General features: G+C 41.7%; 1 protein-coding gene across 1 annotated transcript in view; it reads right to left on the bottom strand.

Moving 5' to 3' along the window:
- Window positions 1-27,188, bottom strand: part of MAML2 (mastermind like transcriptional coactivator 2) — a 210,524-nt gene that overhangs the window by 76,422 nt on the left and 106,914 nt on the right. The gene's annotated exons all lie outside the window — the stretch shown is intronic.

Genomic DNA, 27,188 nt, shown 5'->3' on the forward strand with positions numbered 1-27,188 from the left:
GATTCCTTCAGGGAAGGTATCAGATCAGTAGTTTTTAAATGACATAAACAATCAAAGGGTTGACTGAGCAAAGTGATGCTCCATCAGATGAATCTGAGTTGCTAAATAATGCTTTTGCCTAAGCCTGATCTAAAGTTCATTAAGATATACAGGTCTTTAAATGGACTTCGCTGGACTTTGTTTCTCTGTTCTTGATTATAAGATTCCATTACAAGGACTTTATCTCTATATATTTTTTTGAAAAATACTCTTCATGCATTTAGACACTGTCAAACACATTAATAACGAGCCCTATTTTCCAGCTAAATTTCAAAAGACACCGATGCACATTCAGCACCTCTGAAAAGCAGACATCTATTTAGGTGTCAAAATATGGATCCCAGCATACTTTTGAAAATACTAGCCAGGATAAATATAATTTTCTATTTTATAACTAATGTGAAACCTTTCACCTTTACAGTACCATTTAATGGTGACTAGAAATCATTACAGATGAAAGGCTGTACAGCAAGCTACTATATTTGAAACTCTGGAGGTAGCAGACTGGTTCCTAGTGGACAAATGGCCATATCAATGTTGGATCTAATTAGTTCCTTTTGCCCTTTGTATGCTTTTCTTTCCTTCATAGTCCTTAGCTAGGAAGCTCTGGGTCAAATGTGCTCAGAGGGCACTCACCAACTTCCCACTGTCAGAAAGAGCAACCAAAAACTCAGGGTTGTCAAAGCACTTCAGTGAAACTTTCCTTGCATATTACTTAGACTAGGCTGGTTTTGGTAGATACATATTTATTCTCATTTATGGTGTGGAAATAAGCATTTTACAGTCTATTAAAATATCTGAAAAAAGAATCAAAGGTATTTCTGTCTAGAAATAAAGTCATTGTTCTCATTCTGTCTATGGTGGTCTGTACTTGGGAGAAGCCTTTGGGAAGGACATGTAGTCTTTCTTGGGATATGGACCAAATCAGAGCAGCCTCCAGGGCAGCTCTTGCTCTGGCAGGCACAGATGAGTTCAGTCTTTAAGTCATCCATCAGGCACGTTTCTCACACACTGTAAAATACAGAGGTACATTCCCCAAGCAAAATTCAAATTCCAGGGACCCCCAAAATACTGATGTTTGTCTGCATATATGACCTTGTTTGTGAATCTGTACTGAAGCCCAATACAACAGTGAGCCAAATCTTCTGTTGCTGTAAACAGATGCAGCTACACTGACCTGTATCAGTGTTCTATTAAGAACCAACCCTGAAGCCTGAAATCTGGATTACAAACCAGCATTTACTGGAAGCGCGGATTGCAGCAGGAACTTTTGTTGGATGTCTATTGCAACAGATTCCTCACTCCTTTTTAAAGTGCCTCTAGTGTTGCAGTCTTTTACTGAGGGAATACAATGGAGCTGGCAGGAAAGCCATAGCTCTTCAGCATCTCCGAAAAGCAGGGGGAAAAAAAAAGAAGAAGAAAAAAAAAAAAAAGTCCAGCAGTCCTTAAGGATACAGCACTGCTAGGTAACTGGGACAATGAATTAACAAGGACTGACTTTTCCCTCCCCCTGTTTTCAAGGATAGTAAGTAACAAAATCTGGCAGGCTGAAAAGCCCCTGCTCGGAGGAGAGAGACAAAGAGGCAGGGCTGAAATTCATCGTGTCAGTTTAAAAAGGCAGAGTTTTGCATTTACACAATATGCCCATTCTTGTTCTCTTTGACTCATGGAAAAATATTGAACATTGGACAAGAATGTAGGAATGTGTCTGGTGTCTGATCTCCACAAAAATCTAAATGCTGTTTGCATTCACGTAAGAAATTAAGACTGGCTGTCCAGGCTCCATTGATGTGTAAAGAAAATAACAGTAGTGATAGCAATATCATTATAATAACAGCAGTAACACAATTTTTAAAACTGGCTATGTAACTAGTACAAATAGAGCATGAACCCAGGCGTTCCTGGCCCTTAATCCCAAACACAGCTCAGTAGAGCTTTCTAGACCATTTGCCTGTCACAAGCATCACAAAGGCTCCTCTCCACCAACAGCATCTGAAACCACTGCTAGTTTTCCTGGTTAGCAGAGGTTAAAGCTTTTTATTGTTTTTTTTTGCCTTTAGATGCTGCAATAGTTGCAGTGCCTATACTACCATCTATGGCAGACAGGCTGTGTGTCTGCCAGCTGTCAGGCAGCCTATTCATCTCCAGTTGCCTTTTGCCTACTTTCTGCTGCAAAAGAATTTCTCTTCACTGGATTTCATGTGCTGGAGTCCTGTTCCTGCCGACGTTCTTGCTGCTTGTTTTTAAACCCCAGCTGGCTACAAGCCTGGGGAGCATGGGAGCCCGCAGCCCTGAAGAACCTGGGGCTCCTGTGTCACGTGCAGCTTGCCAGCCAGCCAGCTATGGCTCTGGGCCAGGGCAACATCATAAAACTGGCACTATGTGAGTGGGGGTTGCTGGCTAAACCCAGTCATTTGCCTCTCTCACTGGCTGGAGGGAGAGGCAACCAATAGCGTCACCATGGCCTCCTCTAGGATACACCAAAACACCCTCCCTCTGCGTGTCCCATGGCAGAGATGTGTAATCTGGCTTCTTATCCTTTGCCTAGAACCCCCTCTTCTTTCCTCTTCTCATCTATCTAAGTTATGAGTTCTGTGTATAGGGAATACATGTAATGTCTGGCTGCTCCTGACCCAGGTGTTCCTAGAAATTCCCTCAGGTACCCACCAGCATCATTAGGCACCAGTATATCTCTACTACTGTGGTATTTTACAATTTTACCAGGGCCTGATCTTTAAGTAGAGCTGTGCAGGAAGATAGGATGGCCAGGTGTCCAGGCCATAAAGTCCAGACCCTATAATCATAGCCCTATGCTATATCATCTTTTGCCTAAACAAATCATGTTCCCATTCAAGAGAGGCCCTGAAATCATGAGAGGCAATGCTTGTATCTAGTGGTTGCCTCTTTTTTTCTCCCAGAAGGTTAGTGATCTGAAAATCTGCAGACCTGCATATTTTCTGACCCACAGCATGAGCTAGTGACTCACTCATAGGAGGTGGAGAGAGGATGAAGAGCTCTGCCAGACCTTGTGACAGGGGTAAAATAGATCATTCAGTTGCATGATGTTTGTCAAATTGGTGTGTTTATTTTAAATTTTCCTAGGTGTGACCCAGCTCATCACCTCCTTACCCAGGCTGTGAGAAACCACTTGAAATTTTGCTTAAAACTCTAAGGCTCAGTCTCATAGCTCACAGTTATCAAACCCTGAGTCATGGGATGCTCTTCCTACCTTTACTGCTATATGAAACGCCTACAGAAGAGAAATGGCACTCCCTCACAGGCCAGCCAGGAAGCCCACAGCCAGAGGTATTTGCCCACCTCCTTGCTCCCCAAGGAGCCTAGGTTTTGAGCTTCTGAATTTAACAGAAAGACTGCTGTAGGCATCAGTGTGTCTTGGATCAGGTTCCAGCTACCCAAGAGAAAAGATGGGCTTTGCAGCCCATCCAGATGGTTAACAGCTTTACATACAACCACTGCCTTATTAAATCTACAGTAAATTAAATGAACACTTAAGACACTCAACTGAAAGTGCTATTGACTGCAGTAATTAAACTGAAATACCTAATTAACCACACCAGAATAGGAAATGAATATATCATGGGGCACCACTCTGTAGTGACTGAGCCAATCAGATGCTGTCTGTACCTTAATTTGTGCTGAAATAATTTTTAAGGGGTGTTTATGATTACTTAAAGATGTGTTTATATAGCACATGCATATATATGTCTATATACACATACACACATACAGACACATATTATATTATTATATTTAAGTCTTCTGTCTGAGTTTTTAGCCTTACATTGGCAGAGACATTAATTCCAGGTCAGCCACCATCCTCCAAGATAAACTCACACATTATTAAAACATCTAAATCAGAAGAATTACAAATGTCCTGCAGCGGATTTTTTTTTTCCTTTATTAAGAACATTTACATGAAGGTGTCTGCATTTTCAAAGCCATTTCAGACTGAGGCCAAAGTGAATGTTTGGGAAAAAAAAAAAAAAAAAAAAGAAAAAAATAAAGAGTCTTTATTTCTCTCTATTTAGCCTGTGCTGTCAGGTCTCTCTGCCTGCTGCTCTAACCACAGCCGCCCTAAAGGAAAAGTTTGCCTTTAATTAAGACATCTAAGTGTTAGGATTCTTAGGCTCTGGGCCTCTCTCCCTTTCCTCCCCCTCCTTTTTTCAGTCAGGAGTGGAAACTTTATCTCACCTACAAAGGCACACTTTGTGCAAATCTTGATAGAATGCAGCAATAAACCTTCACTCCAGAGGAGTATGGAAGGTTCTCAGCCATACCCTGTGACAGGCCCTCCCCCGAAATGTGGTGATTTTGGGGTTGCCTCAGCTCAGAGAGAACTTGGGCATGGCCACTCTACTTTGCTCTCCCAGACATGTGCACAACACCCTGGCTCTGGTTTTGTCTTTGTTTGGAGGGGAATTTGCTCCCCACAAATCATGAAACTGCAGCCTCACAATAGCAGTACTTGGAATGACAAAAGGTCAAACTGGGTTACAGTCACTCAACCCTACTGAGTTATTTGGGTAGTGGCAAGAGGAGTTATTTTTATTGACTTCATGTCTTGGTCTCATAGACAGTAACCAGAGAGTGTCTATGAGCCTGCAAGTCTTAATCTTCAGCTCAGGAACCAACAAATCCCAGGAAAACAGCAATATGACAGGGCGGAAGGCATCTTCCAAATTTGGAGGTTTCAGCAGGGAACACATTTCCTTTCATTTCCTCAGTCATCCCACTCATCCTGGCATTGTCCATGGCATTTCCCCTGCCTTCTCCTGGGGTGGTGACCAGGTTCTGTTCCTGCCTGGTGCTGCTAATGGCTTCGTTATCCTGATAACCAGTGGACAAAGCTGAGGCACGTGCCTCTCCTTAATGACACTGGACCCTGCATCCTTGTGGGACCACATTCAGAGGGTCTGAGCTGCTGTCCTCCCACCAGGCTATGGAGCTGGGGAAGACAGAGGTGACCCTACCAGAGTTCTGCAGTATTTTGGAGATATCATACAGGTACCATTTTTGTAGATCCTCTCTTTGCTTTTGTCATGCCTCCATTTTATCCACTTCCATATGTTTTCTGGACCAAACTGATCTCTTATTGTTCCTCTCCTCATAAGTGGAATTGCAGCCCCTGTGGCCCTCTGCCACTGTTTATGCTGGCAGAGACCAGTAGATATTGGCAGGCAAACTTGGATGGGATTCACACAGTGAGAGGGCAGGGAGGGAGGAAAGGGCACACTGTGGCCCTCAGTGCCTTTGCCTTCTTTGCAGAGAGCATGCCCATGGACAGAGGGAAAGGAGGTCACCAGGTGGGGTGAGAGCTCTCCTAGCTGGTCAGGACAGGTTTTAAAGTGCTTAGATCTGAAAGGTACCTTAGATCCTGTCAGGTATCTGTAAGACCTGTAAGACCCTCTCTGTGGAAGTTGCTCAGCTGGCCCCAGAAGCTTTCTTCTATTTATCTGACAACACTTCTGAATACATTGTGCTGCCTACCCCATCTCATGAAGAAGAGGTCATACAGCCAAGTACAAAATGTGTGCTGGAACAGAGACAGCTCAGCCTTCAAAATACATGGACATGCCTGAGCAGCAGGGCAAAGCTGTGCTGCTTTGGCCATTCCTCCTTCACTCCACTGCAGGGAGAGACAGGAGAAACGAGTCTGCTGCTGACCAAGGTGTCCCGCCTTTATGCCTCTGAGATGCCCAAGTGACCCAACCCTGGCTGAAGCCAACAGAAAACTTGTAAGAGGCCCTAAGGCCCATCCTTGCTGCATCAGAGCCTAAAAGAACCTGGCCTGGACTGCCTGGCTACTATTCAAAATGGCTCTTAGTTATAAAGAACAAATTGTAAGTTCCTATGTAATGTCCCTGGCAGAATCCAAACTTGTAAAAGAAAAGTCTGTAAACATCATTCCCACTCAGGAACTGTGCAGGGTTATTTTCTGACCCCAATGCACTTTGATATATCGCAGAACTAACAGGTTGAATCTCCCCCTGATGGTCTTGAATGAAAAATTTTAAAAGGCTTCTCTCCTTTTCATTACCTCACAACCTAATTAAAAAAAAAAAAAAAAATCTCATTTTGCTCATGTAGATCTAAAATGATGACATATAGCTTAGAAATTACTTCAAGTGCAGCATGGGGATTACAAGCAAAAGCAGTTCATGAGCTCTAATTCCGCATTTACCTGCTGTGAGGAGCAGGTCCCAAAGCCTGTATCTCTCCGATGAGCCTCGGGAGCGTGTGAGGGATTTGTTTACATGCCCGGGGAACAAAGTCATGTCATGGAAATTCTGAAAAAGGCTTTGCTGAATTTTACTTTTCTATTTTCCAGCCTAGTTGAAAGGAAGCACAGCTTCTCTGAACCTGAATCCTCCTCCACTGGCAGATTATTTATTAAACAGTGATGGTAGGTTGGAGCTGTTTTCACTTAAGGACAATTCTTTCAAAGCCTAACAGAGAAGCAGAGTTGCCATAGTTACCTGAGCAAGCCCTCAGCACAGCACAGTTCCTTCCTACAACCCAAGACTTTAGGTCAACTTGCAAGTTTGTCAGACAAAGCTTAATGGTTTGCTATTTCATGCAAGTGAATTGCATTTATCAAGCAAGAAGGTGACATGCAAACCACGGATAGGATTGCCCCCCCTCCCCTCTTCCTTTTTGTGCTGATCCAGAAGCCCATGGGGTTCACACCAGCTGGAAATTCTGCAGGGTATCTGGACAGCTGGGGAGGAGTTTGGAGTAAAAACACATTTAGATCTTGGCACTGGTTTCAGCCATCCAATCCAGACCATCATTAACAGCTTCTGTACAGCACTACTCTCCTCTAGGGGCTGTAAAAATGAACAAAACCTTTGTTCAACCTAAACTTCCTTTCCTTGTCTGCTGTTCCTGCAGACTTTCCATTCTAGTGGTCCTATTGTTTCATTTGGAAATGTCAGAGAGCTGCACAGTGTGCCCATTTTATAGGGAATATGTTCCATTTTAGGATGCCAAAATCATACATTGTGTTGTTCCACAATTAATTTACTCGAAATTTGCTTGGGTTCACTATGGCTTGTCTTTCTCTTTCTTTTTAATTTTTTTCTTTTATTTCCTTTCTTTTTTTAGACCCCAGTATCTGTATTTAGACTGATGGCTACTGCAGACACTTGTTTTGCACCTGAACAAATAGGATTGCTGAGGACAAGATTAGCTCTTCGTGCAAGCCAATTTGGACACTGGGCATCCCAATGAATGGGCATTTTGCTTTTGAACATCCCTTACTGGAAGCAGCAAAAAAGAGCAAATACCCTGATTGTATCATCTGCTAAGTGGGTCATTCCTACAAAGGGAACTGGAAAATCTGCCTTCCTACTCACAGTTTCCTTCAGTTCTCCTTGTTGTAGTGTTGGAGAGAGCAAAAGGGAGAAGAATGTGCATAGAGACATAATTCTTCTGAGAACCTGCTGAAATCATGCAATCCACAAACTGGTAGTCTTTCCTCCCCACAGTGCCCAGGTTTCCATATTTCTCTGACCTTTTCCCCTCTCAGCTTCTTCCCCCAGCAGCTTTTTATCATGGTTTCAGGCACAAGTACATCCCCACCAATCAGCACAACTGCAATCTAATTAGGAAGCAGGCAAGATGGTGTAAGCCCAGCAAAAAGGGGCTACATAAATTGGCCACTTCTGTCATTTATAGCATAAGTTTTGTGAGGGTCTTGCTAAGGTGCTGCAATGTGGGATGGATGATGTTGCTGACCTGGGACCAGAGGCTCAGAGGGATTTAGACCCCTTAATCCTACTCAAAATTAATGGGGATTAAGTGTCAAAGCTGAGCAGCTGTTTAAACTCCACTGGAAAACTCGAGCCTGAGTTAATATGGTGCCCACTCAAGCAATCCTGTTGGCCTCAACTCCCCTTTCTGACCAAAACAGATGAAATGCATTTTAGAAGGCATGAGTTCATGCAGGCATAGTGCAATTCAAGTAGAAGATAGCAAGGAGGATCAGAGGACAGAGAATAAAAGAGTAAATTATGAGGCAGGGAGATAAAGATGAGAAGGAAACATGACAGGGGTAGAAGAGCAGAGAGAAAAGAGGAGATGATGACAAAGTTGGACATGGAAGGAAAAGGAACAATATTAAGGACATAAAAAAAGAAAGGATGACCCATCTCAGAAAATGAGGAGGGAAGATCAACAGTGTATGATTTAGTCTGAAGAATAGTGGAGGACAGAACTCAATCTTTCCTTCATCAGCAAGATACTGGTGAACTAAAGAATAAAAAGAAATTGTAGCAAAGGAGTAAGGATGTTTTTTTCTCTCTATTGTGGAGCTTTAAGGGGCAGCTTATATGTGAAGTAGCTTGTCATTAGTGAACTTTAGCAGGATGCACCCATATTACAATCTACTTTTAAATAGAAGGTTATATTCAAATAGCATGTTCTTGGCTGGGTGATTGACACAGGGGACATTTGATTTCCAGAGACAATAAACATAAAAGAGCCCCATGCCATTGGAATTTGGGTTACTGAGGGTCTTTGCATTTTCCTCCTCTTCCTGCCAACACTGAGTGCATGCCAGCCAGATTTGACAGACTGGCAGGAGTCTCAGCAAAGCAAAACTCTTACAGTTTTCATGAAAATTAGTGGCTGGGAAGAGAACATCCAGTAGATAAGGGAGGTGCTGGTTGAACCCACATATATTTGTTCACCAGAGGCTGGCACAGGTACAAAAGTGACCCAGCTGGCATCTAATATCTTTTGCCTGGTGGTGATGTTATAGAACACAGAAGAAAGAACTGGGTGTGTTGTGGTTGGTAAAAAGAAGGAATGCAAAGGGACAATAATTCTAATCTGTAAGAAACCCAGGGTATTTTTTGTTTTTTGTTTGTTTGTTTGGTTGGTTTTTTTTTCCTATTTCTTTACCATCTCAACTTTCAGAGGTAAATTACCCTGGATGATTTAGGCCATAAAAGCTTTTGAGTCATCTTCAGTATTTAGCTGTGAAAGATGAGACAGTTCAGTTCAAATCACTCATCTGAAGACATGTTAAATAATTAACAGTATATAGTTTGCAATGCCATTTACCATCCCACGGGGTTGCTAGTCCTCTGACCTTGTAACAGCCTTATTTCATAAACAACGCTCTGCAGGACTGCACATTGACAAAACTTCTTAAAATAAGGAACTGTAATTCAATATCAGCCTAATCAATATGTGTGGTGGAGCAGGTAGTTTGTGCCTGTTCTTTTGGGCCTCAAGTAAATAGAGTGAGTTGAACAATAGGGAAAACTGCAAAGGAAAGAAAGGGAATGTGCTATACACCAGTGCCAAAGCCTGAACACATTCATAGTATGTAGTAAACTAAGGTCACTGCCTTTGTTAAGAAAATCTTGGCAAATTGCATCTGCTGTAGAGGTCAGGCAATTATGTTCACAAGGAAACACAAACTTGCACGTTATTTAATGTTTCCAGCCTCTGTAGCACAGTCCTACGTCAGTTTAAATATACAACATCCCTGATGAGTAACAGATACTGCTGAACAAGCTGCTTTCCTCCAAGCTCAGTTCTAACAGTGGTAGAAACATTTACAGCAAAGTTGGGTTTTCGCTGAGAACAGCAACCTCTTTGAAATGGAAAAATATTGATAACAACTCAAAATAAAATTGACTGCTTTATTTTGCCTCTTTTCAAGTTTTCTATTGTATGTGAGTTTTATTTTGCTTTGTTTCCAGATTACTGTTAGCTTTTTGTCTTTGTCATTTCATTTTTGGTTTCCCAGTGCTTGCAGCACAGGTCAGCTTCTCTACTCTCTGACTGTCCGAGTGTCCTTTATCACAATATTTGTCAAATAGTGAAAAGATAAACTAGCAGATAATCACTAAATGTTAGGGGTTGACATTAGCTGCAAACGAAAATGCCAGGTCATTCAGAAACTTGCAGAACTAAACTCTTTTCCAGGAAACTAAAAATAAATTTTTTAAAAATCACTATTTTTTCTGCTTCCATCTTTGTTTAGCTGAACTGCTACCTATAATGTGCAGCTGTTGGCTGAAAATGATCTTGGCATCAGAACACTGGAAAGTGGCAAATATGGCACCATTTTTAAAAAGGTTCAAGGGAAAACGCTTATACCAGGCAAAATGTATATATAAAATTTTTTTTTAAAGAATAGCTTTAGGTGACACTGGGATAAATAGGATATACTGGAGAGGTCTAGCTCAGCTTTTGCAAAGGAAAATTGTACTTCACAACTCTAGTAAGGATTTTGAAGTAGATAACAAGCATGTGAACAAGAGGTATTCATTTGACATAGCTTAACTGGAAAGCTTATGCCCAAAGGCACTCAACAAGATCACTTGCTAGAGAGGCTTAAAGAAATTAGGCTGTTGTGGGTAAGAGGGAAGCTCTTCACATTGCTTAAAAGGCAGAACAGAAGGGTAAGAGCAAATTATGAGTGAAAACTCACAGGCAAAGAAGATTACCAGCATGAAGGTGATAGAAGAGCAGATGAAGCTCAATATAGACAAATATAAAATCCAGCACATACAAAACAGTCCTTACTCTGCCTACAGTACTAGACCTAAACTCAGTCCTTGGGAATGAGATCCCAAGGTCAGAATAGACTGTGCTATAACACCATCTCAGTGCTCAGAAATGCAAGTGCTCAGACAGCAAGCTGAATGCCAGCAAAAGAACAGATAGCAAAGCAAAGACACATCATGCTGGCAGTGTCTAAAACCACCCCCATCACAGAAAAAAAAAATAGTAGAAAGAAAAATATACAAAGAAGGGCAAAAAGGACTCTCAAAGGAAAAAAAAAACCAAAAACCACCATCCATAGAGGAATAAGTTAAATAGACTAAGATTTTTTCAGGCCAGAAAAGGAACATTTGAGAGAGAAATATGAACAGAAATCGATGAATCTTCCAGTTCAGGAGTTAGAGAACATCATGTGAAATGAGCACATGGCAAGGCAAAAGCAGACAAGCAGGTCCTAATGTGAAACACAACTACAGAACTATTTTTAGCAGGATGTCATTCATGCTGTAAGTTTAAATGTATTCAGAAAGCAACTGGATAAATTAATTGACAAAAAATTCATTCCAGTTATTGAATGCAAATACTCCATTTATTGATGCTTAGCCACAGACGGTTGGAGGCTAGGACAGCATTGTGGAGAAGGCAGTGTTTGCTTATCTGCTCATAATAATGACCACTAGGAGTGATCACATACAGAATCAGACAAACTTTTGATCTCAGCCAGTCCAGACTTGAAATCTGTGTTGTTTATGTAATGAAATGAAAAATTGTGCTTTTTTTCCACTCCCTCTGTTCATCTCAAGCTGCTCTTTGTTTGAGGATGAGTACTTAAGAAATACATTGGGAAGGAATACAAAAAGTTTTTTAAGATCTCATGTCTTCTGGTCTGCAAATGTCATTTGTTATAGTTATGTTCATATAACAGCCATGAAAATTGAGCTTTCATGTGGTAGGTATCATTGGCTGCTGGTGTAATAAAACAAACACTAATGAATGCTTATGGGATCTGTTTCTGGGTATTTCTGTCCCATACTGTTTCAAATGAAGCTTCCAAACTCCTCTCTCATTACTAAGCCCAAATTCATCCACACAGCAAACAAACCACTAGAAAACATAAGCACTGATCTGTCAGAAGCATCCCCCTACATAGTTCTGAGGCTGAGTCTACAGTGTTGCAGTCTTCACCTTCTAGAGAGCAACTCAGCCAAGACTTCCAGAATAAGCTGGAATGTTATTTCCCTTGGGTGAAATCTGCTGAAACTGACGGATATGTTGTTATTGGAAATCCCAGTGGGGCTGAGATTTTACTCCCAGTGCTAAAGTTTTGAGAACACCAAATTACTTAGCTGTAGTTGTGCAATCCTGAACTGGAGGCAGGGAATGGATGAACTAAGAACAGGATTGTCATCTCCAGGCTAACTAACTAACTACTGACAGGTTAAAACTTACTTTAAGCACAAAGGATAGAGAAAAATGTATTATTGTTCTGCACTAAAAATGAGCAGGTAGATTGAGCTGGGGGGAGAGGGTGGTCCCCAGCTCTCTCCTCCTAGTGGGGAGGGACTGACACAGTCCTTGGTCTCTCTTCTTGCCTCATGTTTTCATCCTTCATGCTCCCTGTTTCTCCTGATAAAGCTAACAATGCCACACTTGTTTTGCTCTCTGCCACTGCTGAGGGCTCTATTTTTAATCACAATTAATATGGAGACCAAAACAAAGCAAAACTTATCTCTCCCCCCCCCATTGTTTGTAAAGGGGCTGTTTAGTCTGAGGTCACAGGACCTGCCTCTGGCCAGGCAGCTTTCCAGCCTCCCCCAAAGTCAAACCATGCTCAGGCCCTGCATGACTCTGCCAACCAAAACTGCCTTGCAGCTTTACTTTAACACTACAATTTTTTTTTTTTTTTAATCACTTGAGGCCTTCCAGATACTCCCTGCAGCTGTCTGTGCAGGTGTGTGGCAGGGCATGGGTGGATGGTGGGGAGATAGCACTGCTTCTGGACTGTCTGTCCCTGCCATGACCACCTTGGACCTTTTAGGCAAGAGTCCATTTTTAAGGATTCCTTACATAGACATCAGCAGCTCCTCTCCTGACCATGAGTTACTTTGGCAGGAATCAAACCACCTTGACCACTATAGACTTAATGTACCTGACAAAGAGGGATGCAGATGGGTTGACTAAAGTGACATCTGACTTGTGATGATGCCTAAGAGCTGAAGCTTCTGAGAATGCATTTTCTTGGGTACCAAAGGCTCAGTGAATATGCCCCAAAGAATCCTAGTGCATATACAAAAGCAGAGATCTCAGCATCATTATGATTTCAGAGAGAGTTCAGCTTTCTGTAATTCACTACAGAGTTCCCTTCAGTTCATGTGTCCTGGCCTTCCTCACATACCTGATCAGTTCTGAATACAATACAAGACATGACAAACAGCCTTCAGAGTTCACTATGCAGGCAGGCAGCTTCGGTATTGCACCACCCTGCAGGGAGTCCTACAGCAATCTCAGAGGAATAATTATAATATTTAATCGTATTTATTCATTAAATATAAATATTTTCCTTGAATCTTTTTTATTATTAATTCCTAAACTGCTTATTTATCTAATTTACAAGAGCTGGTTGTATTCCAATTTTGTATACAAAGAAATAATAAAACCGTCTTAATTTCAAAATTTGCTTATCAAATGCATTTTTCATAGATTTGTTGAGCATTAGTATCAAGACAGTTTTCTGTGCCTGTGCCAACAGTCACTTCTCCCTCAAGAACTGAATGTATTTGAAATATTTTTAACCCCCACTTTCTGCTTCATTTGCTAAATAATTTCACTTTTTTTTTTTCCAAAAGCTGATATTCTTTCATCAGATAGCAATCCATATTATTGCAACTTCCTGGAAAAGTGGAATGCTACTGACAGAATGAATATTTGGGTACCGAAGTAATTTTTTGCTTCTTTCACTGCAGGAAAAGGCTAAATTTGCACAATTCTAACTAGCATATGTGTAGATATACACTTATTGCTCAAGCTGCCCAAACCAGGTTATGTCCTAACTAGTCCTCGGGGCTATTTTCTTCTACTTGCTTTTAGCATACCAACAGACAAAAATACAGCTGAAGGTCAGCTTTAACAGACTTCCATGCATTTGACTTTCCATGTATTCAGGCAACCCTATGTGCATCACTAACAGATTCTAAAGGCATGCAAAATTGCACAAGGGAAGTTTTATTAGAAGATGCCTATACTATTAACTGCTTGCAGCTGCCCTGTTAAGAAACAACGTTATCAGCCTCAGAAATTCTGAAGCTAGTTACTAAAATGGTTACAGACTAAGCTGTCTACTTAGTTTGAGTATATATTTTATTTGAGCAAATGAAGTGAATAAGCTTGTGTGCAAATGATCAGACATGCTAATTTGTGTGTGATTACTCAAGTCAAATGTTTAATTTGCATAACTGAATGCAAATTAGATACAGAACTGCAGGCTAATGTGAAGCATGCCATTTGGCGCCTGAGAGTTCTAAAAATCAGACTCAAAACCTCCATGCCTAGTGTAACTAAATCAGAACATTGGAATTCAGCACAGCAGATATCTATCATTTGATTCTACTTAAAATTATTTACCATTAAGGGAGGTGACACATAAACAAGCACCAGAACCACAAGTCTGCTTCATTTTCTATCTCTCCAAGAGAAACCACTGTTCTGAGCTTCCAGCATATTCTTTCTTATCTTATATTTTAAACAAAAATATCTGACAAAGGAAAACCTACAACTATACAAAGATTTGAAAGGGCTTCCTCAGAGTAGCTTTTTGGTAGTTTTTTTGGAAGTGGAAGGTTTCCACTGTACATGGTCCTGAAATTATTTTTAGCTTTGTTTGTTTACAATCTGGAATGACATATTCAATGTGATTTGATGTTTCCTAGTATTCTTGATCCACTCTTTTCCAAGGGAAGCAGTGGAAAGTCTACACTGAATGCAAGACCTATGAGGAAAATATTTGTAGTGAACAATCTGACAGGGATTGGGAGCTGAACTGGATGATCTAATGGGCATTACATTGCTGGAGCCTAATGATTCATAGTAGCAGAATGGCAAAATGGCAATTCTAATGCTATTTAAGACCACAGTGAATAGGGTTTTCTGCTGTATTTGAAATTCTGGCTTACTGTAATATACAAGAGATCACATAAGCTCTGCTCAGGATGTCTTTCTAAAATGTTTATTGGTTTCTTATAAACCCAAACATTTCAAAGGCCAGACTTGGGAGCCAAAATATAGTCAAGAGATCAAACAGTGGCTGAGGAAACCCCATAGCCCAGCCTACACATTTACCCCAATTTATTGCCTTATATTTGAAGATGCAATCTGGCTGAGACTGCTGCTAAACATGGAACTGCTACCTGCTTAAACTGGGAACTTCAAAAGAAGGTTTTAAAAGGAGACACGCTAAGCTCCTGCAACCTAGGAGGCAAAAGATACAGAGCTAAAAAACACAACAGCCCTAAAAGCCCCAAATGGCATGATTTTGCATGCCCAATTAACGACTTATGAGTGAAGGAGGTTGGCAGCACTAAGGAACTGACTCATGAATGCTCTGCTTTCTCCATCAAGGAAAAAAGAAGCAGAGGGAAATGTCAGAGCTGCCCTTTGGCTCTCTTCCTCACAGTGGGCAGAGCCCCCTGCCACCCTGCTGTGTGGTGCACAGGGGAGAAGGAGTGAGCAGCCCTGGGAGGTCACCAGTGCCGCAGCACACATGTGGCCTTAAAGAACTGCTAATTCACTGCCTAGGTGAAAACTGAAGTCTGTACACGTGCCTTGACCAGATGATAACTCTGGCAGTGCAGCCACTGGAGGAGCAAACATGGAGGAACTCTGGAGAAAGGAATTCTCACTTATCTGCTGGACAATATCAAGTCTCATGCACAAGTCTTCTAAGATAAAATCCAAATCGTGAAAACAGAAACAAGCTCTATTTGTTCAAACATGCTAAAAATATCTCTTACTACCACTCCGCATAATGTGAAAACCTAGAAGAGAGGCAAGTATTAATCATGTGAGATTCACTGGTAGAAGTTTTCTGAGAGAGCTGTGTGAGCCTTAAACACACATATTCACTGTGCACACGCATTTTTGGGAACACACTGTATACTAGCCAGCAAATCCCACTGCTTCACTCTAGGTGAAACAGAGCTAACATCAAGGACAAGGATTGTTTTTCAATACCAATAGAGTAAGCAAGTCTGTTCCTGAAGGACCAAGATATTACCAACTGTGAGAGAAATGCAGATATGCCAGGGAGTAGCTGAAAATTAATGGAATCGCACTTCATTATAAATTAACTAAGAATTTGACCCTCTGTCAATACAAGTTCAGTGGTAGATTCATAAAGATCAATATTTATGTACATATATATCACATTCAGCCTGGAGATGGATCTGTCTCAATACAGTTTCCATCCATTACAGATCATTCTAATGCTGCCTGTGTGGCTGCAGGGCTTTCTACCCATCTGTGGTACCTCATGCAGCAGCACACAGGACTAACAGAGCCAGTGCTCAACCTCCTCTTTCATAATAGAAACAGAATGAGAACCAAAATTCAATTCAGGAGCAGTTACTTCAGTTTTCTTAGACCCAGCATGGATATATACTGATTCTCCTCCAGTAGAACATATCCATATGAGTTCACATAACAGCGCTGCAGCTTGACACATTGGCATGTGCTGGCTCAGTCACGGCCACTCCGTATGCGTGTGTTTGCGTGTGTGCATGTGGTCACAGTCCCTCACAAATGGGGTATAACTCAAGTCATCGTAAACTAAGTTATACTTCAGTGGCAGTGGGTTATGCTAAGTCACAATTCCATGTATCTGTCAGGAACTGGGAGTGTGTGCACATGGACTATTACCAATGGCAACCAGAAGAGCACAATTACTGGAGTTGTACAACTTGAGAGCCTAAATTCACAATAGGTAACAGGCCATGGAAGAAGTGTTTGATGATATAAGTCAAATTTCCCTGTCTTGACAACTACTTTATTCCTTTTTCAGTGATAATACACAGGTCTTCAGCAGTTGCCAAATTTCAAGCACTGATTGTAACCTCACTTACAGAAAAAAAAAAACCCAAAATTCTTTTGGCCAGGAACTGCTAACTGAAATAGCTCAATGATTTCAGTGTACTTTGTTAGGATTTATAATCCCCAGAGTAAAACACAATCAGCATTTGAAACGCAATGTAAGTATATAAAAAAAGCAAGTAGAAATAGGAATATTCCCCCAGCCAAGAATTCTTCCAGGCTGGATCTGCTGATGTGCTGGCAGCTGCAGAGGCTTGCAGGCAAGGGGCTTGCAGAAGAGCATGTAGGATGTCTGAACTCCTAGAGCAGGAAGAGACAGACAGCCTGGGAGACTTAATAGAGGCAGGATATCCATTCTGGCATTTTCAAATCTTAGGTTGTGGCTCTGCAGGGAAACTATTCTGATTTAAACAATAGTCACCACTGAAAATGGTGCCTGCTCCTCTCCTCCCACTTTTCCTCATGCACTGGCATTTTTCTGGTCTCAGATGAGCCAGGTTGGAGATCTGAGCCAGCTGACACCTCTCGGCTCCTTTCTGTAGGGCCAATTTTCTGCTTATCTAGCTTTCTGAACACACTTGCTGGTGGGGGCAGAACACTCAGTGCCAGCAGAAGGGGAGTGGTTGGGGGACGGACAGGGGAAGGGAGAGAAGCAGAGCCCTCCTTGGCTGCAGCAGTTGAGCACTGAGTGGCATCTAAGTATGACACCATTAGCATTCCTGTCCCATAAACGAATACCAATCAATTCAACTCCACTTCTTATGGCTTCAAATCTGATTTTTCTAGCAAATAGTTTGCTTGATTGTGAGCTACTTCCCATTGCTTACTGCAAGTAGAGCTGGCAGATGATGCTGCAACAGGACAGCACTTTGAACCTTTCTTTTCCCGAAATCCTGTTCCTGGTTGCATTTGTGCAAGCCCTCTGGGAACAGTGTTATAGGGAAGAGACCAGCCATGTTTGCACATATGGATCCATGTGGGTGCCTTGGTCCTGGGCAGGTGGGCCAGGCTTTGTTGACCCTCTGAGATAATCAGCATAGCCCAAACTGCCACAAGAGAAGGACAATGAGGGGAGGGAAGACACGGGGAAGGGGAGGCATGAGGTCACAGGGCTGAGATGGGAACTCAGGCATCCTGACTGCAGGCAACAGGGCCTGGCCAAGCTGTCCAATGGCTTCAGTGCACACTATGCATTCCCTTGAATGCAGAGGAGCTGTGCTGTGGACCTGTCATCTCATGGCCACAGTGACCTCAGAAAGCTGTTTGTATGGGGCCTGGCCCCCTCGGTTCAAACACTGCTTTAAACAGGTCCAAACAGCACAGAAAGTGGGCCAAAATTAACCAAACCCAACCAGGCAGTAACCATCACTCACCCCTTTCTCAAGCTAACCCAGCGGAAAGGCTGTCTAATTGAATTCCCATATGTCTAATACAAAATGAATACAAAACTCCAGCTTCAGAAACACAGAGGCTGTAAGTGATGTAAGGCATCTGGAGATGAGTTTAGTGCTGCTCTCTTCTCTAATCTACCATGCTGTCCTGGTCTCACCCCAACGTGTACACAGTCACTTTGGGGGTGCCAAGACTATTCCATTAGCGCTGCATGGTGCATGTGGAGTGGTTTCAACAGGGCGAACTAAGAGAACATAAATCATCCCTAACACAGCAGCTAATTAGGCCAGAGAGAGCCAAACAACTTCAGTGAAGGACCACATGAACAACTTTGTTTTATTTTGACACTCCAGGCTTGTGGGTCTCCTCAGCTTCTGCTGAGCTTTCTTAGCTCAACAGACTTTACATGGAGCAAGCGGCACATCAGCGTCTACATATCCAACAAATATAAAACCAGAGAATTAAAAGGTCCCAAGTCTCCACTCTGCACCTTTATTCTCCCCCTCTCAGACTGTAATACTATTTTTTGTTATCAACTGGTAATTTGCTGACCTCTCAATTCTTCCCAACAGCTGCAGCTTACAGACTTCTTCTAATGTTATTCCAATGAAAGTTTAATGAGATCTTTGCTTTAAATAACCTAATGAAATAAGGGTACCAATTAATCCCTTTGGGCTAAAGTCAGTTCCTCTTTATTTTTGTTCTCTAAAAGAGGCTGTAAAAGTCCCTCCTGCAGACGGTGGTCCTGTGGAACTTCATGGAGATTAACCCATGAGTTTCAACTCAAGTGTGGTGGTGAGTTTGAAATTTTTCAGTCAGAAAGAGTTTTCCATTGCAGAAATGATGGTTTGTTAAAAGCCATATATTTTGCGGGAAGTATTTCCAAAGAAAAAATAATTACAGAATTTCAGCACTACAGGAAACCAAAAAAATCTTCCAAAGTAAAATAAAACCAAATGACAAAATATAAAAATTTACCATGACATGGAAATTCCAATTTTCAGCTGGTGTAGCAGAAATTTTCAACTATGCAAATTGCTTGACCTCCAACTGCTGAGTACCTTCTCCACAGGTGCTCAACAGTGTCCATTTTATGTAACCATGCAGAATTCCCAAAACCAGAAAGGGCTCTTCATGTAAAACCTGTCTACATCTTATGTGCAAAGCAAGACACAGCACGCCACTCACTAATTTCGGCATTCCTTGATGAGATGTTGCAATATTCGCTGGACGTGCTCTTGACAAGGCCAGGTTGGAAAGGGCTCTGATCAACCTGGACTAGGGGAAGGTGTCTCAGCCTATGAGAGGGGGATGGGAACGAGATGATCTTTAAGGTCCTTTCCAACCCAAACCCTTCTGTGGTTCTGTGACATGGGCTACGCCTCCAGTACAGATCACAGGCCAAGATCTGGGATGCTTGGTGAGGCTAAACGCTCGCTGCGTAGCTGGGAATGGCTGGGCTGCAGTAGCATGGACCTCTGAGCAGGCTCTTTTATTCCCTTGAGCAATGTCAATCTGGGATCTCCCTGCCACTGCTGTTGGATGGCTTTTGCTCTCTGAATTAGCTCTGAACTTAATGTTCATGTATCTTAACACTGCACTGTAATCTGCAGTGTAGACAGAGCATTACTTCTCATCTAAATTTATCCAGCTTCAATTTTCAGCCGCTGGATCCTGTTATGCCTCTGTCTATCCATCCTAAAAACCTTCTATTATTAGAAATATGCTACAGAGTTGAACAGATCACATCCATCATTGCTTTGTGATCCTCCCACCGTTTTCCTCACTTTTAAACCACAGTCCTGTCTCTGCATAGGGATGTTCTTTTTTCAGCCTCTATTTTACAGTGGGGAAGCAAGTGCAAGGCTGTGAGCGTGGCACAGGTTGTGGATGCAGCTCGTACTGGAAGAGGACGATCAGAGGGCAGAAAATACTGGCAAGTGCATCTGCTGTGTTGCTGTGTCCAGCATCACTGCGGGCACACTTGCATTATGTCAGTGTTTCACATGGTTGGCGTTGCCTGAAAGACTATTCTGCCTTTGGCTTGATCTCTCACCTGATAGGTATTTAGCTTCTGTCCTGCCCTGCTTTGTTCTCACAGTTATACAACAATGAAAGTACCTTCTCTTCTCCTCTAAACTGTCCTCCAAACCTTTAAGTAAACCAGCTACAGAAAACAGGCTCTGTCGTTCACCTGGCTGTCAAATCACGGCTGGTTTTGGAAAGAGCTCAGATACGGATCTCATCATGCATGATCAGGTTCATCCACAGGGATGAGGAGAATCCTTTGTCTGCAAAAAGCAGCTTTCAAAGTTCAGTGCAAGTTTCCTGCTTAGTCCTGACGTTTGTGCGCTGCCCACACAACCGAAGTGAACAATGAACTGTGGGAAACATTCCTCTGCCGCTCTTGCCGAGCTGTCAGAGCGGGATGCAGAGCTAGGATTTATAGAGTTAAGAATTACACAAGGTTATACTGCTATATAAAATGCAATTAAGATGCAAAGAATATTTTATAGCCTGACTGCATCAGTGTCATAGAATTTCATAGCTGACTGTGTGTTTTTCCATTTCCTAGAGCACTCTTTAAAAGCTGAAGGAAATGTATTAAAAGCCAACAAGATTAAATTATACATAGTTCCTATTACTTTGCTCTTATAAAAGGACCTCACATGGACACCTCAACCTAAAACACAGGAATGATGAGGTTATTTTTGCCATAAGCCAAACATATGTCCTTTAGATTATGTAAGACATATTTGTGGTCCCTGCTGGTGTTGTCAGAATGTACATCATATATTAGATTCCGAATACACAGAAATACCCTGCTATTAAAGCTAAACAAAAGGGATTTAACTGGTTGGACTAATGAATTTCAGGAACTGATTATCCATGGCAGTATGATACTGGCTGACGTGTTAAAAACAGTGAAATAATGTAGGACCTTGCCTAAATAAGATTTCTACTTAGTGCCAGCTAGCTGGTAAAAAATAGCAATAACCTTTTAAAACATTAATTTAGGCTTTTATTAGAATACAAAGAACCTCCAGTTTTTGAAAGCAGGCATTGTCTCCCCTTTTAATTTCAACAGCACCATGGCTTGAATACAACACAGCAGGGTGTGTGTTTTCTAAAGTTGGGTTATTATCAGAGTGCTCAACGCAGTTTGCCAATAAGCCTTTATTTGGCAAAGCTTAAAACTGCTGACAAATGAGATTCTTCCTCCAGCAGTAAAACAAGGCACAGTTAAATATGCCTAATTACAAAAACACACCGAGAACCACTGTGAAGTATGTACATAGCTGAAAAATCAAATGATCTCTGCATCACAACTGAGGGGCTGGCATCCCAATGCCATCTAATCTCATGGAATAAAAATCTATAAACACAAAAGACCGAGAGACAAGATCCTTGGTTTATTCCTTAGGCCATCCCATTGCACTCAACAGACTCCATCAAGTCCTTCCTCAGAGTGCAGTGATCCACTGACTTAAGACAGCCTGCTTCTGCTCCTGCAGTCACACTGGCCCTTAGGAGCCATCGAACCATGCTAAGATGAGCATCCTGTAAGATCAGAAGCAAGTTTTAGCATATAGAGAGAGAAATCTGAAAATAAATCTCTCATCTTGAACCACAAATTCAGTGAACTGATTGTTTGCCTACAAAAGGATGGCAGTGCTTTTTCTTCAGTATCTCTGCTACTTTCTCTCCATTGGTCTGAATTGATGCAGAGTTGAGGGTGCAATAAAAATCTTCAAACTAAATGAAAAGATAAATCTGTTTAAAGTGAAGTAGCTATTTATATCTTTCTCCAGCGTAAGACTGGATCACTAACAGACTTGTTTCTTTTCTCTAAGAGTGTAGGTAGAATAGTGTGCACTTTGAGTTCAGATGTGAATCTCATTCCATGACAACTATATGTAGGCACCAGTAGCACTGATGAACTCTCTTCTAATTCCAGTGGAATTAGTACTGGCCTGTGGGAGATTGATTTGACCACATGGGCTAAAGGTTGTTTCTAATGTACATCCATCAGCATTTCAGTAGCTCTTCGTGAGCAGTATGAAGAACCACAGTGAGCAAGACAGAGAAACAGAAAATTATTTTAAAATTGCATTTTGATTGAGGAACATAGATCATTTAGTTGACATAGTAAAAAACTTTTGAGCAGAAAATTCTCTTGACCTCAATTTCATGGCACTTAATAATATTCCCAGGCAAAACTCAGACAAAGAGGAGTAAATTGGTAGTACCATAAGCAATATTGCTGTTTTGTGTATATGGTGCATTTTGTTGCATATTTTTAATATTTTAAAATATGTGCCTATTTTAAATGTTTCGTATTTACCAGAAATATTTATAAAACATCATTACAGCAAAGGCAAGTACAGAGTAAAAATGCCAGAGACTCAAATAAAATGTTCTCTAATATAATGGAGTGTCTTATTTGTTGCTGTGTCCTGTCACTTCCTTCAGCTGCACTGAGTGTCCCTGAATGGGGATTTACAGCAGCCATCACAGTGTGTCTAGTTGCTTAGTCTGTGACTACATTTAAGCCAGGACTGAAGGGTTTTATATTTATTTTCACTGCTTTCAGGATTGAATTGTCTTAGTTTCCAGAGTAGGTTTTCTGGCCATTACAGCCAGCCCTAAAGTCAAATTTCAGTTTGAAAATTAAACTTGGTACTTCCCAGTTTTTCTGTGCTAGCTGAGGTCTGATACACTTGCACCTAAATAACATTAGGAATCTTGTCAGAAATGCCTGAAATGCCAAATTAACTCTAAATTCCCTTTTCAAAAGCATTTAAATTATAAGAGAGGCCCAATTTAATAGATAACTAATTCACTTAGGCTTCTGAGTGCACCAAGTCACTTTTGAAAATAAGCCCCAGCCTCTAAGGTCATGTAAGCCCTTTTGAAAACTTTACACGGCAGCTCAAATTCACCTTAATTGTATTGATAATAGAGCTCAGGCTCAGGCTGAAACAGGATTCCTGGGAATCATGTATAACCAAAGAAAGATCCTAGTTTCATTGTGAGATCCCAGGTTAGGCTTGCAGAGCTGGCAGGGCAAAGAGAAGAACTTTTCATTGATCATATGTGATCTGTAGATAACTGAGACACAACAACAGAGCTCTAGATGTGTATCTTTCTGAAAAGGACAGTTGTTAAAAGGAAAAGAGGAAACCTTAGGAGAACAATACACAATATACTGGTATAGAAATTAACAGCTGCCCATAGCAGAACTGGTACGTGGTGCACGGAAAGTGCACCGTTCAGGTCACTCAAAGTTGTGCTCATACCTAAAACTAAACTGCTGTTCACGATGCACTCAGAAAGGGCTGTGATGTGAGCATGTGAAATAGTGTGCTGTACTGTCCAGAGCCAGAGGAGCAGGGAAACCGCAGGGAATTCGGAAGACAGCAGCAAATGAGATGAGGAAGACAGAAGGACCAAAGCATGAGAAAGGATTAAGACTTAACTGTACATAGCCTGCCTGAGCGCTGAATTAAAGTGCCCAGCTAATATAAATGCCTTGGGAACAGAGTTATTATTTACAGGGGTATTTTAATCATAGTATCACAGAATATGATGAGTTACAAGGGACCAAACAGGATCATCAAGTCTTGCAGGAGGCCTGCAGGAGACCATCCTCAAAAATCACACCATGTGCCTGAGAGCGTTGTCCAAATGCTTCTTGAACTCTGTCAGGCTGGTGCTGTGGCCACTTCCCTGGGGAGCCTTTTCCAGTGCCTGACCACCCTCTGAGTGAAAAGACTTTTTCTGCTATCCAACCTAAACCTTCCCTGACTCAGCTTCATGCTGTTTCCTCAAGCTCGATCACCACAGAGCAGAGATCAGTGCCTGTCCCTCCTTTTCCCCTCATAAGGAAGCTGTGACTGCAATGAGCTCTCCCCTCAGTCTCCTCCAGGCTGAACAGACTGAGTGCCCTCAGCCACTTCTCATAGGGCTTCTCCTCAAGGCCCTTCACCATCCTTGTTTCCCTCCTTTGGATGATCTCTAAGAGCTTAATGTCTTTTTTCTATTGTGGCACCCAGAACTGCCCCCAGCACTGGAGGTGAGGCCGCCCCAGTGCAGAGCAGAGCAGGACAATCCCCTCCCTTGCCTGGCCATGCTGTGCCTGATGCCCCCTCCGGACAGGGTTGGCCCTCCTGGCTGCCAGGGCACTGCTGGCTCATGTTCAACTTGTCATTGACCAGGACCCGCAAGTCCCTTTCTGTGGCACTGGTTTCCAGGATCTCATTCCCCGGTCTGTCCACACAACTAGGATTGCCCTGTCCCAGGTGCAGACTCCAGCACTTGCCCTTGTTAAACTGAATATGGTTAGTGCTTGCCCAGGCCTCTGATTTTTTGAGGTCCTCTCTGCAGGGTCTCTTTGCCCTTAAGGGAGTCAACAGTTCCTCCCAATTTATTGTTGCCAGCAAACCTAAGTGTTCCTTTGAGTCTTACATTCAAGTCGTTAATGAAGATGTTGAAGAGACCTGGGCCAACCAGTTAAACTGGGGAACATCAGGAATGGATTTAAAAACTTGGACACATGTAAGGCATACATCAACTTGACAAGTTACTGTGTGTAAGCAGAGCCATGGTAACTCTTTACCTGTGCACTTTTAGCCCAAAAGCTCATTTTCACTTAAATACCCTGAAATAGGTTAGAGCAGGCTGAAATTTTTCAGTGCTACAAGGGAGAACAAAGCTACCACCAGAGCTGAGCTCAGCTGGGATAACTTGTTAATGAGGCCAAGTGCTAACGAAAAAAGAAAAATAAATAGTCTGGATATCAGGAAAAAAATCTTAACTCTGAGATCTACTGACTTTATTGTTGTGTCTTCAGGAAGAAGGGGAAGGCTTATTATTTGGGTTGCCTAAAAGTAGACTGACAAAATAAAAGACAGTGTACTACAAGGAATAACATAACCAGCACAGAGAATACTTAGATGTCCCAAAAGTCTGGTCAGCTTTCTTCACCTCTTATTTCTGCAACTGTCAAATTTCTTTGTGTGGAGTACTGAGGGAAAGAGTCTAAATAGAACCAAAGCCCCTCAACATCCCTTTTGTTCCAGGATTCAGTTTACTAGACCATTTTTTCAACCTCTCTGATGTTAGAATAAATATTTTCCCACTTGCTGTCTGAAACTGAGAGTGACAAAATACCCAAGAAAAAATGTTTTCATAGCATTTTCAGCTGGGACAAGACACAAAGGTTGCTAAAAATCTCATGTGAAAGTTTATTATCAAGAGACTTCCAACCCCATCTTTGAATGTTCTGCTCAATGCTACACTGTTGCCAAAACTGACTCTAAGCTTTGCCTCTCCTGAAAGCTGTCTGTCAGTGACCACTGCAATTTTAGGTGTAACTACCAAAAATATAGGTAGGTATATTGCAATTAGGTGTAACTGCAAGAATTGAGGCTGATGGGCAGTGTCAGTGGGCATGAGATGCGGGAGCTCTTCCCTGGAAGGCAGTGGGGAGCTCAGTGCAGGGAACAGGTAGGTCGGAAGACCCCTCAGTCCTGCACTGCCTTCCCAGCATGGAAGGCCATGGTTTAGCCCATGCAATTGCATAAGATTTCACTGGATCACAGGACAGGTCAGGTCGGAGGGGATCCCAGTGGGTCGCCTGGTCCAACCTCCCTGCTCAAGCAGGGTCATCCCAGAGTGCATGGCACAGGATTGAGCAGTTGCAAGAATAGCAAGGACTTGGTCCAAAGCAAAACCACACATAACATGTACAGGTGAAGGCTGGGGTCCTTGGCACCCACAGAACCCTCTGTCCCACCACATTGCTTGCTAATCCTTGCTAAGAATGTGATCACTTGCATTTCTACTTGTGCAAGCATCTTGGTGATGGCACCCCTCTCTGTCTTACTTCATGGACTTCACTGAGTGTGGTGCATCCCCACCAGATAGAGTATTAAAGATCACCTTCCTGGAAAGTGCCTTGAGTTCTTCAAACAAAAGACATCCTGCAAAATATTACAGAAAGGCTTCAATCAGTACCAAAGTGCCTCAGTGCTTGGGCGTTGTCTCATGATTTTTCTTTATATAAATATATATATATATATATATAATTCGAAAAGGAAACTGTGATCTCCCAAATGTTCTTATATTCAGTAAAATAACAAAGCTCTTTTTTTGTTCAACATGAAATAGAAAGGCTTTTGGTCTTCACAGTATTTTTTCTCACATCCCTTTCATTGAGATGACATGAGGGAAAAAAAAAGAAGAGGGAGGGAAAAGGGGGAAAAATAAAAGATGAAGAAATTTCATTTATCAGCTTCAGATTTTTTGCTTTTTATCTTTCCATCCCAATCTGAAAGTGTAAACATAACTTTCTTATAAGATTCTTATTTTTGCAAGAGACCTTTTCCCTAAAAAATTAACATATACATTTAAAAAAAATCAGTTTTGAACAATATACAGCCAAAGCCTTGGCCTTGGGGCTTGCACAGGTTTTAGTTTACAAGCATGAGAAGTTTAAATACAAGTCTGTAGGCGTTCTTTGATACTGGATTGATTGGAAAAATTCCAAAAGCTTTGAAGTGGAGAGAAAAGATGTATATTTAGGAAAAGAGCAATTAAATAAAGTAAACAATAATTAAAATATTGCAATATAAAACTAGGATGTTGAAAACTGCATTGACTAAAGAATGTATGAGAAGAGTGCTTTATTTGGCTCAAACCACAATGCCCAAGATATCATTAAACTTAAAACAATGGGAAGAAAACTGTTTTACATCCATGTTACTAATTTCATGACAGTGTCATGATTTAGTTATAAGTGATTCCAGTGTAAGCACTGGTTTTAAAGCTAGGGGAATGGGAAATAAGGTTTATTTTAGGTTTTAGTTCCTGATAAGAAAGCATCTGACTTTTTAGAAATGTGATGGGGCTGATCTGTTCCTTGTCTCTATGGGTTTATCCTGATGCAGACCACCTGCAATAAACTTTGTATCACTTGAATTTAATTAGCGGATGAGAAAGTCATGATCTGATTGAGTCAGTCTTGTGACTGAGATGAACAGAAAAGTTATCAATAAAAAAATCTGAGAAAAACCAAAACCCTCAATTCTAATTGGACTTGTAAGTTTGACAACAAAAAGTAGACATTCTCA

This window comes from Vidua macroura, chromosome 2 (genome assembly GCF_024509145.1).
Source record: "Vidua macroura isolate BioBank_ID:100142 chromosome 2, ASM2450914v1, whole genome shotgun sequence".
In the NCBI taxonomy this organism is placed as follows: domain Eukaryota; kingdom Metazoa; phylum Chordata; class Aves; order Passeriformes; family Viduidae; genus Vidua; species Vidua macroura.